Source organism: Haemaphysalis longicornis, unplaced genomic scaffold, assembly GCF_048455015.1.
Source record: "Haemaphysalis longicornis isolate Haplotype H1 unplaced genomic scaffold, Haemaphysalis longicornis Haplotype H1 scaffold_7, whole genome shotgun sequence".
NCBI classification, from domain to species: Eukaryota; Metazoa; Arthropoda; class Arachnida; order Ixodida; family Ixodidae; genus Haemaphysalis; species Haemaphysalis longicornis.
The window spans coordinates 67,398,170-67,410,600 of NW_027526422.1; positions in this window are offsets into that span (position 1 = coordinate 67,398,170).

A 12,431-nucleotide genomic window follows, 5' to 3' on the forward strand; every position below is an offset into this window, starting at 1 on the left:
ACTACTCTATAAAGCGGTCTAGCGCGAGCGATTTAGAGCAGCGAGTCAGCTCTAAAGAGAACACAACCACACATGGATGTGTTCATAGCATAGATGTGCGAGTCCGAATGAATAATTTGACAGAACCTGTTCCGAGCCGTAATGGGTTCGGAACCCAAGTTAGTTCTCATAATTCATGATCCATGGGCAGTTATGAGCACAAATGAGTCTTTATAAGTCGTGAGCGTAAGGCCGAATTCTGTGCCCTCGGGAGTTGTGAGTGAGACTAAGTATAAATGCGCATATTTGAGCGCAGGAGCGGTGAGTTTGAGGGATATGGAATTTTAAAACTGGTAGCCGGGTCGGCGGCGCCAAGCAAAGTATGTTCTGCTAGATCGTATTTCTTGCAGCCAATTTTAGTCAAAGTCAAGGGTTTGGGTTTGAGCGATTTCAATTTTTCCTCTAGTGCCTCAGCATGCGCCAGGCGTCGCAGCGTCCGTATTAACGCGCGCAACTCAAATAAAACGTCAACCTTTGTTATTATGCATAACATGCTGTCGGCATGGTATAGTCGGTTAGGCATCGGCTTTCAAACGTAGAGTGAATTTTTTAGTGGTTTGGGGTTTACAGCTTCAATTTTGCTTAGGTATGCTGCATGGGTGATGCTTCGCCTCTGTACACAGCAGCATAAGGAGCAGCAAGCTTTCCAGATTTGACAGGATGGTCGCGCTTCGGATGAATAAAAACTTTCTTCTGAAAGCACCTTTGTCAATGCCCTAAGCTTCGAAGAAGGGGAGGAAAGTAGGATATGATGAAATAGATAGGGGAATCAGAGTTAGCAGAAAAGACAGACAGCGAATTTAACTGTAAGTGACTGTTTCAGGTTAAATTAAACGAAGGGGTTACTTCCGGGCTGGTGGTATATAAGTAGTCAGGTGAATTTGGCATATGTTATGCAGGTGTAGCAATATTGTAACCAACCCTAAATAAATGACATATTTTCAGACTAGTTCACGAACGGTGGTGTGAGGTTGCCTCTACTGAGCAAGACTTGAGTAACCCAAATTGAAGGAAGCAAAGAAAGAAGGCTAGAAAGTCACCTAGCCACTTTGTATGATTAACAGGGCATCTGTAGGGGCTAGTTGGTTCTGCATAACTTGAATGGAGAGCGCTTAAACTTTGACAGTAAACAAGGACGAGAAAGACTACAACGCGCTTCGTCCTGTGTTGTAGTCTTTCTCGTCCTTGTTTACTGTCAAAGTTTAAGCGCTCTCCATTCAAATCACTTTGTATGATGTACATAATGCGAAAGCATAGTCGAGTGCTTGAAAGCGTTTTGCTGAGAATGAAGTTTGCTTTTACACCTGTACCTCGGTAATAACCGTAAGACATTCAGACCAAATTGCTTAGTTTAACTTCGTTTTAACATGCCAGATCGGCGATGTCTATGGCTAGGTTTACGTCGCTCACGATGCCCTCTTTGTTGCTGCGTTTTGTCATTCTTTCAGCATGTTTCCTCGTTGTTGTTCAGACTCGCCATTCTTAAGCAGTGGACTGCAGGGGTGGGGAATGTTTTGTACTTGTTGATGTCGTAGCTGCCACGGCTGAGCCCGTGGAGGCTTCAAACTCCATTGTGTCTCGTCCTCTCTCGGCGTTGTTCTGGTGGCGTTGGCCACAGCCACAGGCTTGTACGCCTTTCCTCTTGCGTTTTAGTTCTTGGTCACGTGCTATGGATCCACGTGGCGTGCTCTGTGTTTTATTTTCTAGGGAAGGTGCGATCGAAATTGAAATTGAAATTGAATTTGAATGCGAAACTTCAAATTGAACATTTTTTGCCGCGTTTCTAGGACGATAGATTTTTCGCTTTGAGCAAAACACATGGGCGAAATGTCGACATCCAGGCACAAATGCTGACTGTTTTATACGTGTATCCCCGAATGCGTTCACATTAACTAGAATGAGGCTATATTGTTTGCATTATTAAAATTCCTTTATGATACAATAGAAAAAAAATCAGAGCCACTTTCTTCAGAGAAAGGTGGATAGAACGCAATTCTGTCTCCCATGCAGCGTAAGTCAAATGCAAAGTCCGGAATCCAAACTGCTTCGACCGCGTCGGAATGCGCAATAGGATAGACGTAAGCTTCATAACTAGAGGGAACCAGGTTCGATTCCTACCAGGGTAAGCGTTTTTTCGTTGAGGCACTTGACGTGACTTTGTGAAAACCCAGTATCAATATCATCGTTTCGTGAAACCCACTGTGTAAAGTTGGCTTTCCTGCAGTGCGTTTTGCTCGGACATTAACGCCATCGGTGATGCGTAGAAAGCTCCGCTTTATAAATAGGATAAATTGACAGAATTCTCTGGCTTAAAGGGGCCATGCAGACAAAATACAAGTTTACTTTATTCAAAAGATTCCGTGTTTTGTTGTGCCCTGAGCCTTTGTCCGGAAGCAAACGATGCTTTTTTCACAGACAAATTAATCAATTTAAGATAAAAGTTTGATTCTGCCACCAAATCATGTGTTTTCGTGACGTGTGCAATGACATCATATGTACTGGGGAGCCTTGTTTATTTTTAGTCAATTTACATGGCGCAACCATACCGCGGCGGGCCGTTTTCTGCCTTTGCTTTGTTTTTGATCGCATTTGTAGTTGGCTTGTTTTTGTTAAGGTAGAAAATAATCTTTTCGTGAAAATTTGGTGTTCGCTCGACAAATATGCTCACGTAAGACACCGTCGCTTACGCCTGTCGGCCGGCCAGTGTCGTCTGAGACAACTTCAAAGCACCCTACCGCTGTGCGGCTAAAACAAGCATAGTGCGCGCAGTACCAACAGCAGTACGCACCGGCACTTCTATGTTTACGTGTACGTATGTACCTTCCACTGTTTACGCCACCATTCTTACTGTTATAAAAATGACATGCCGTAAATGTAAGCGCAAATAGCTCGTCGGCCAAGCATATAGCCCCTGCATAATTTGGGTTTGCTTTTGCCGGCCTCAGCCAATCGCAGAGCTGGCACATATGACATCATCGGTTCGGTTGCGGTAGATGAGATAGTCGGTCGTATGGCAATTGCCTTTTTTTCCTAATTATGTAACTTATTTCAGCGAATTTTACGTGAAAAGTGGAATCATTATGATTCTAACGAGGAAATGTTTCGAATAAACGAAACTTGTGTTTTGTCTACATGGTCCCTTTAAGGTTAGTTTATCAGGCTTGCTTTGAGAGTATTTATTACAACAGAAAATTGAGAAACAGCTGGCGAGTTCTCTGTAGATCAAATGCGAGGTCGTGAACTAACGCTTGAAGCCACAGAGACTTTGGGTTCAGCAAGTACTGTATAAAGGTCGCTCTGCAATGCCTCACTCTTCAGAACTGAAAGATGAGTTGGCCTATAAAATCCATTTTTGGTTAAAACGCGGTTTCTTCGAAAAAAAAAAACAAGCGTATTTTGTAAACTCGGACGCTCGGCTCGCCAGAGCATGACCCGGCGCAGCGAAAAACTTGCAGCACAAAACAACGCTGAATTCGAGTGCGACGAAGGACCTTTGATTTACTGCGGAAAAAGAAGGTTTCCTGCACATTTCGTTCACACTAATCGCAAATTACTATGAACAGAGTGAACTTTCAATGTCACGAACAGTGAACTGTGCTCCAACCAACATCTTTATTCCCTCTGGAATGACCGGCGTAGACGTTGAAAACAGGCACGTACCGAGTACGAAAGCGCTTGGGCGATATGTGAACAGCTTGGCTCAGAAAAGGTGACAATTTTTTATGGATACCGCTTCAGAAACAAAGAAGTACACAAACAGCCCATACTGTGCACACAAAATATTAGCTTTAGAATGGCTTTAGAAGTATTTGGAACCCATCTTCAACTTTTGATGTGTGTGTGGAAACTCTTAGCACATTTTTAAACAAATAAACACGCTTGTCATTACTGTGGATCACGCCTGCGTAGCGCACGTGGTAAAGAGAATAAATATTAACCACTTTGTGGCTAGTCTTCAAGACGTTGCAGTCTTCTGACGACAGTATTCTTTTTGTTCCAGTTATTACCATCGACTGTTTTTGTGCCTTGCGGGTGGGAAGTTGACCTTCCACGAATCGGCGTCTCTTCCATAGAGCATCTATAAATCTGGAAAAAAGCACTTTTGAAGTTACTTATTAGAAAGCGCCACTATTTCAAAATTTATTAGTGTGTTAGGTCAAACTAGGACAAATTAAAAACGACTCATAATTTTGGGGCTTATTTAGACCCTTCGCATGTATTAATGAATATGTCAACCACATTTCAGTACATCGTTCATTGCCCATAAATTTATCTACTGTATTACGTAATTCCAGTGACCCTTAGCGTTTTATTAGTAGGTTTCAGCACTTGTTATTAGCAAGTTCTAACAGTGTTCAGTACTTGCGATTAGCATTGGAATTGTCCTGGCGTATACAACTCACGTTATGCAGCGAAGATTCTTTCGTATTTTGCGTAAAGGCACTTGCGTTGGACACCTTATGACTACTTGCAACTATTAAGCCAAGCCAACGTGTCAGTATTGCACTCACGCCACCAACTTCATGATTTAAATTATTTGTGTAAACGCGTTTGTACCTACACAGACTCTTTGCGTCTGTTACAGTCGTGGTCTTTCTTTGCCGCAGAGCCGGCTTTGTCAATGCTGCGTGTTCGAGAATTAGAATGTTTATGCATTGAATCGGTTCAATCGATTGCCGAGTCAAATCATTGGCACTAACGCTACCGCCGAGCTTTACATTTTTGTCTCAAGTGTCGGCTTTTCCAGTGTCCACTAACTGTTAACGTGACGCGACGTGCACATCACATATATGCAAATGTGCACAAATGGAATCTTGAGTGGTTTACATGCAAATTATGCGGATTATGCAGATTATAAAAAACAAGCTCACCACCCTCCTATACCAAAAACAACTAGCATGAGGTAGAGTAGGTTAACTGGAGGGAGGCGAAGGAGGTTGAAAATGAGAGTCAGACATGCCGAAGGCCTCAAGGGACGCCACAGATAATTGACGTACTTGCACATACGAGTCCCTGGATGTAACTTATCACTGCTAGGGCATCAACACAACAAAACATGCTAGGTTGCTTGTCAGTTTTTTGTCGTCATGCATAATTTTTGTATCAACAAAAAGGTGGAGCCTGCCTGACGTCATTTTTACTATATCGTTTCTTTTCACCCAAACGTTGGTTACGTGCCTTCATTCTGTTCGACGCAGGATCGATAACATATCACCGTTTCCATCATGCTAGACACATACAGTTACTGTAAAACATTTGAAGACCATGCCAACAGTTTTTGATGCCGCAAAGGATTTGAAGCAAAAACTTAACATTTAATTGAGATTGAATTTTTTATGACAGAAGAAAGCCGCTGTTGGCAGCTCACTGGCATAAAACATCTGAGCCTCACTGCACAGGTTATCTTGTATTTTGAGCCTTTGCTGGCCTAATATCTCTTAGCACTGCGTAGAAATTTTTAATAAATACTGTTTTGGGAAAATGTTTCTCGGACTGCACAGTAAAGATACGCGCCAGTTTCTGACCAAGTGGACTGCAATAAATGAATTAATGTTATTGCTTGAGCCCAATGCACTTTAAGAGGCGTCGTAAGAAGCAACAAATCAACTGGGAGACAGAGTGACACGACATTTTCCCCAACAAAGACTTTTCGGCGGCGAAGCGCAAGTAAAGGTAGGTAAGAAGGACACTCAAAATATCACGTATCACGTGGGACCCACGTTTCTTTCCGTACTTTAGGGCGCACTTTGTTCGCAGGTGTTTTCGTCATGTGACAGCTTTTTTGAAAACCCTGCTTATATACACCATCAATCATCCAGAGGGGAGAGGGGAGGAGCTCGTTTTCATCGTACTGCTATGCTTGGCCTCACAAGAACAAAGCTTGTGGTTTGTCGCGTGGGCTATGGCGGAAAGTCTGACAACCCGCAGTGACACGTAGATTTTTAACGTGGCTGACCATAATAGTACGAAATGCACATGGTCCGAGATTTATGCAACAGAGGAAAATATTTTTTATGAGTGTTGCACACACAAGCGCTCTCAGAGTACTCCAGAGTTTGAATTTTATGAAATACAAAATCTTGTTTGACTTTCTGACGGCGGTACTGAGTTATTTACAGCATTATAATTTCCACATGTGTGGGAATCAATATACACGTGTGGGTTTGCGTAAACTGGAGTTCTTGAAACAATGGCAGGTAACGGAAAAAGTAAATATTCCATCATTCAAACAGACCTCGGGGGGGAGGGGGAACGAGGCAGCTGTGCGGGCTCATGAAGACTTTTACGGGCTAGAACATTTTATCCTGATATTATTTATTGATGCATTTCTAAAGGCATCGGTTTTTTTGTAAGGAATATGAATTTGAAGTGCTTATAATTTTCTACTGAACTCCGACCTTCATTCATTTTCAAAGTAGCGTTACATTTTCAGTCTTTAAGAGGCAGCGCAACACTTTGAATTTGTGGCACGACAGCGACTTCCCCTAGCAAATTTGTAATGATTTATGGATGGCATTCTAGATGCATCGGTTCTGTAATGAGTATGAATTTGAAATGCTTGTAAATTACTATTGAACTCCGACTTCGGCTCATTTTCAAAGTTGTGTTACTTTTTCCGTCTTTAAGAGGCAGTGCAAAAGTTTGAATTTGTTTCACCTCAGCGACATCCCATTGTGAATTTTTAACACTGAAGCAAGGCAGAAATAGTTTTCAAAAGTTCACCCCTGGTGATCGAAACGGTAAGGTATCATATTGATTGATTTGATTGATTGCAGGGTTTAACGCGCCGACGCAACGTAGGCGATGAGGCGCGCCGTAGTGGAGGGCTCCGGATTAATTTTGACCACCTGGGGATCTTTAACGTGCGCCGAAATCTCGTACACACGGGCGTTTTTGCTTTTCGCCTCCATCAGAAAAGCGGCCGCCGCGGCCGGGAATCGAACCCGCGACCTCGTGCTCAGCAGCGCAACGCCTTAGCCACTGAGCCACCGCGGCGGGTGTATCATATTGAAAAAATGGCGGCGATGTTCACTCAAAATGAACACGGAGTACCGTTATGACACGATTTAGCCAACGAACCCGCGCGGGTGTTTCGAAGTTGGAAACATCTAATTTTTTGGTGCCTATTGATTTTAATCATACCGTTGGCCGGTGAGACCGATGCAGGGTACGATTACAAACTCTTTGTTTTAATATATAAGGGTTAAACCACTTACATCATTGTGCACGCCTAAATGTGGGAACAATCTATGCACATAGATAATGCACAAATAATCCAGTAAAATACAGGCTAGAAATACAAATATCATGACAAATTCTAAAAATATAGTCATATACATATATATACACCCACAATACAGGCATGGTGCTAAAATCTACGGAAGCAGGTTGTTATGGCCTGCTGCGTTCACTAATTTTCGGGTCCACTCTAACCTTTCTAACGAAACGTGATAATTTTGAAATAATCTAGAAGCTTATAGCATTCATCCGTCGTAAGCACTCGTAAAGTGAAGCTTATGTTGAACATTAGCCTCCTCAGCGGTGTAATAAAAGCAATATTTCCGACTACCATATGTTGCTTTTGGTGTCTTCCCATCAAAACAGTTCTTCAGTTGTGTATTGCAAAACGTATGCGTCTTTTTTTCTCGTCAAGTTCCCACCCGAGTGCTCTTTCCTAGCTCAAGCAGCGAGTTTCCTACTGTGTTGATTTTCCAAAAATTGAAGACACTTGTTGCTGCCATTGAACTTTTTTTAACTTTTATAACCATTTGCTTGGTCACTAAAATGAATTTTTCCCCATGCCTTACGGCCCAATATAGCAACTAATTGTAACAGAACAGCATCCTCGTGGACATTTTTCAAAACTGGCATTATAAATAACCACCAGTTTTGCCAGAAAAGCGGAATATTTAATTGGCGATGGTCAAAAGCGCCGCGAAAGACGAGGTACAAAACATAAAAAAGACACACAGTGTACTTTTAAACATCACCAATCATGTACCAACTCTTTCAAGCTAGCTACTAGTTTGCTAAATATTTAAATGTGTATGATATTTCTGCACAGTGCCACCCCAAAACACACGGACATAACTTATACACGAGCAACAATTTACTAAACACAGTTGAAATCGACGTGTTCCACTTTCTTTGATTGAACAAGTTTCGTCCCCGGAACAATTTTTAGGTTTTTGTAAGAGACGTGTTGTCCGAGAGTGGCGCATGATTAACATGCGGTGATCATTTAGACTTTGAAATGTCGATGCATTTAAAGGCAAGCTTGGTTACACGTCTTCGTGTTTGTGCAGATCCCGACACGTATACTGAGATATAATATCCTCGTTCCCATGAACAGAAGGTTACAATATTTGTCCCTAGGCTTCTCGAACGAAAAATAAAGATCATTGAACGGTCACTCACTCATGAACTGCTTGAAAAAATGACGTACAATAAAAACGTTACTTTAGGAAAGGTTGTTTCGTCTTTGTTTTCGAGATTCAGTTGAAAAGATAATGGTACCTTTTGCTTCAGTTATTGTGTTTTCAGTGCTTTTACGTTTTCATGTCACATCAACAGAAAAAACACCATGGGCGTATGTACGATTAAATATAGCGCACAAAGATTTATTCCCATGGGTACCCTGCTGTATTGGGAATCCATAATATGCACAGCCCTAAAGTAGGCAAAGGAGAAACAGACGTCACAAAAGGACCTAACGAATTTCGTACAAGTGACAGATCTTTACCACTTCATACTAGAGTATCAGAAAGAAGTAAACATGAACTTTATAAAGTGCTTCGTAGAAATTTAGGTCAAAATAGACAGATATCACCCTGTAAAAAGCCGTTTGACAACGCACTAAATTGTGTATAATTGCTGATATTGTCTTGATACCAAGTTCTGTGCGCAAAAAGTTGCAGGCCAGTCGGTTGCGAATAGAAGAGAAAATAAAGTTGTATGGCATAATTTGTTCGATATTTTTTTGGACGTTTATGGGTGTTTCTGCATCGTTGAATATTGTGTTTATGCCACGAATAAACGAATGTCCAGTACATGATTTTGCTGGGGATTTCAGTCTGCGCTGTGGCGTTACGCAACGCAACCATGACGTCTTGTTTGGCTGAGTTCTAGAGCGTATATCTGGTCGTTGAGGTCGTATCTACGGTGCTGTAATTTTACCAACTTGCTTTTTTGGCGGCCTCGATAACTCAGTTGAGTAAATTGAAGTGCATCACCCAATTGTTTAGGGCGTGCCGATTTCACTGAAACTGATGCTGAAAGGCTTACCACAATATTTTTAGAAACTTCTGCGACATTTTATGCAAAATACGTTCCATTCAAGGCCTATAAACCAATAGGGAAAATCAGAAAACCCTGGATTATCCCGGATCGTATGCGCATGATAAAAGAATAAAAATAGGATGTATCATTCGTTTCTGCGGACACACTCAAAGTTAACGCTGAAGAAATTTGAGAAAAGGTGCAATCGACTCAATGCTCAACTTAGACGAGCTAAAATAGGGTATGGCGAGCACTTGTTCATTGATAGCACTCTAAAGGGCCTTGACGCGGAATGTAAACTGATAGACAGCATCGTGGGTCGAAATAAAAGCGACTCGTCCCCCAAGCTATTAAAAGCGAACTCTCATGAGCTCCCTGGCACAGCGCTCACAAATATATTTGAATTAGTACCTGTTAAATATTATTCCTCCTGATAATAGCCCAGCCCCACTTACTCAGCGTTATAGTTCTTGCGACAGCTTATTTCTCCTTCCTACGGATGAGTGCGAAGTTATTAACACAGTCATCAGCCTTTAAAATAGCAAACCATTGGATGCAGACGACTTCCAAATAAAGCCAATTAAATATGTCTTGAGACACACCGCTCATCCACTGGATGACATTTTTAATCTAGCGCTCTCCGCAGGGAAATTTCCAAATGGAATGAAAACTGCCAGGGTCCCCGTTATTTATGAACGAGGTGACCACAATTGTGCTGCTAATTACAGAACCATATCGGTGATTCCTGCTTTTTCAAAGGGACTGGCAAAAATTGTATGTTTCCGTGTGGCAAAATATTTTATCTTAAATAATATCATATCCGAATTCCAGTTTGAAGCAGATCTACCGAAGCTGCAATATTAGTTATCGAAGAACGTATTTGAGATGGTATCAACAGCAACTTGTTCTCAATCGGTGTTTTTATCCATTTCAGCAAAGGGTTTGATTGTCTTAATCCCAAAATTTTTCTAAACAAACTCTCCTCTTAAGGAATTCGTGGCATGCCGTTATAATTACTAGAGCCGTACTTAAGTAAGAGAAGCCAATATGTTTGCATTAGTAACCAGAAATCTAATTTTCAGCCAATAAGTTCTGGTGCACCCAAGGAAGTGTCCTGGGTCTATTGTTGCTCATCAGGTACATCAACGACATAGTTGATATTGGTGAAGGCGTAAATTATGTAATATATGCTGGTAATAACTCTGGAGTCTTTATCGTTCCGACCAAGTGTTCCCACGATTACAGTGAACACTGGAGCTTTTTTTGGCTAAACCTGGCCAATCGGCCTAAGTTGGTATGCTTGGCTTGAAAAACGGCCGCCGGGGACGCTGGGCAGTCGCCGCTAGGCACGAACACACGCACGCTAGGCATTTTCTCGCTATTTTTGTCTGCGGACACGAAAAATAGCAATTTGATAAACAGCTTGGTTGGTAAAACTTTTGGTTGTTTGTGGTGCAGCATCCAGATCACGCTTTTTACTTGCGGTGAAGGTTACGCTTCAGTTTTATTCCGCATTATTTCACTCACAACAGAATTTCCGTTGCTTAGTGTACAGCAATACAACTAATGCAACACGAAAATTTGCCGCCCCCAGAAAAAAAAAATGGTTTGGCTGATAGCAAATATTGAACGACTCCATACAACACAGGATGCATTCAAATGACATAATAAAATTAAAATAGAGCACACTTATACATTTGGCCATATTCACACCTACTATTTTTCTTCACTACGTATCAGAAATTGCCTAACCTCACTGGCTGGCTTACAATTTCCAATATAAACACAAGACGGCATGACGTCTGGAAAACACCTTATTTCTGTACCAATTATAAACTAGTAACTACCTTGGCCCATAACATTCTGTCGGTTTTGAATAAGTAACAAAGCCTAGCCAAACTCTCACAGAAACAATTCCGACAGTATTTTTCAGATTTTAGTGTAACACCCTTTTGATTACTTCTATTTCCATAATTTGAGATCTGTGGTGAATAAAGTTTGGCAGTTGTGTTTTGAATGACCTCCAGAAAATGTTATTCTCATCTTGTTGTCTGTCTTTTGTGCACCTTTTGTAAAGTATTGTTAATTTTGGAAAATGTGTTAACAATTTCTTTGTTTTAATGTGTAATGCTATTTTGCTATGTTCAAGTGTAAACTTGTATTTTTGCTATTATATATGCTCCTTGCTCAGCCTTGTAGTGGTTTCTTGTGTGCCGCCAAGCTCCTTATGCAGCTTTTACCCCGGAAAGCCAGCAGTTTTATCGCGAAATAGAAACAGAATTGTACGGAATTGAATTTTAGAGGCGTGAGTTTAATCACGACGCATTCCAATGTTTAGTGAACAGCTTAAAAGGGCAAGCCGGGTAAGATGAGAAGAAATGCAGGAGAAACAGACCAAAGCGCTCAGGTGGTTTCTTTCACCAAGGTTGGCAATAGGTACGGGATAAACTTAAGTATGAAGTGCATAAGTTAAAAAAGGCTTAAGAAAATAAAGTTTCACGGTTATAGAAAACTTAGTGTTTTAACAAAACTATTGTTTTCGCAGTAGCACGCAACTTTTAGATTCGGTTACCAACCAGGACAAGTAGAAATGGAACACTCCTCTGTGGTCTACTATGCCAAGATCGTTGAAATGCTTCTTGCATTGACACTAACGTCAGGATTCCCTATAGTATGTATTTGTTTTGAACTTGTGGGGGCAAAGCTCCAACCGGGGCGAGGAGGCGCTAGCTACGTCCTCCTAGTGGGGAGAGGGCAATCCTCGCGCGCCTCCCTCCTTTCCCTACGAGGGAACGGGGGATGCGAGCAGGAGACTCCCCCAGAGCATCACCTTTTTGGAGTCGCCTGGCCTGATAACGGTCATAGCCGATAGATGACCCCGCAGGCACACACCAGCCTCTCAATAATCCTCCCGAGGCGATTCCTGGTTAGCCAATTGACCCTTTGTTGAGCCCGCTATGTGAGTGAGAGAACGCATGTTTCTTATTGTTCTTTGCTCGGTTTTGTTAAAGTTTGCGCGTTGTGTACACGCGTGAAGCTGTTCGTATCGCCGTTCGTACATTTGTTTAAGGAATTGTGCATTTTTTGTCTATAGTCACTAATATTCGGTGCAG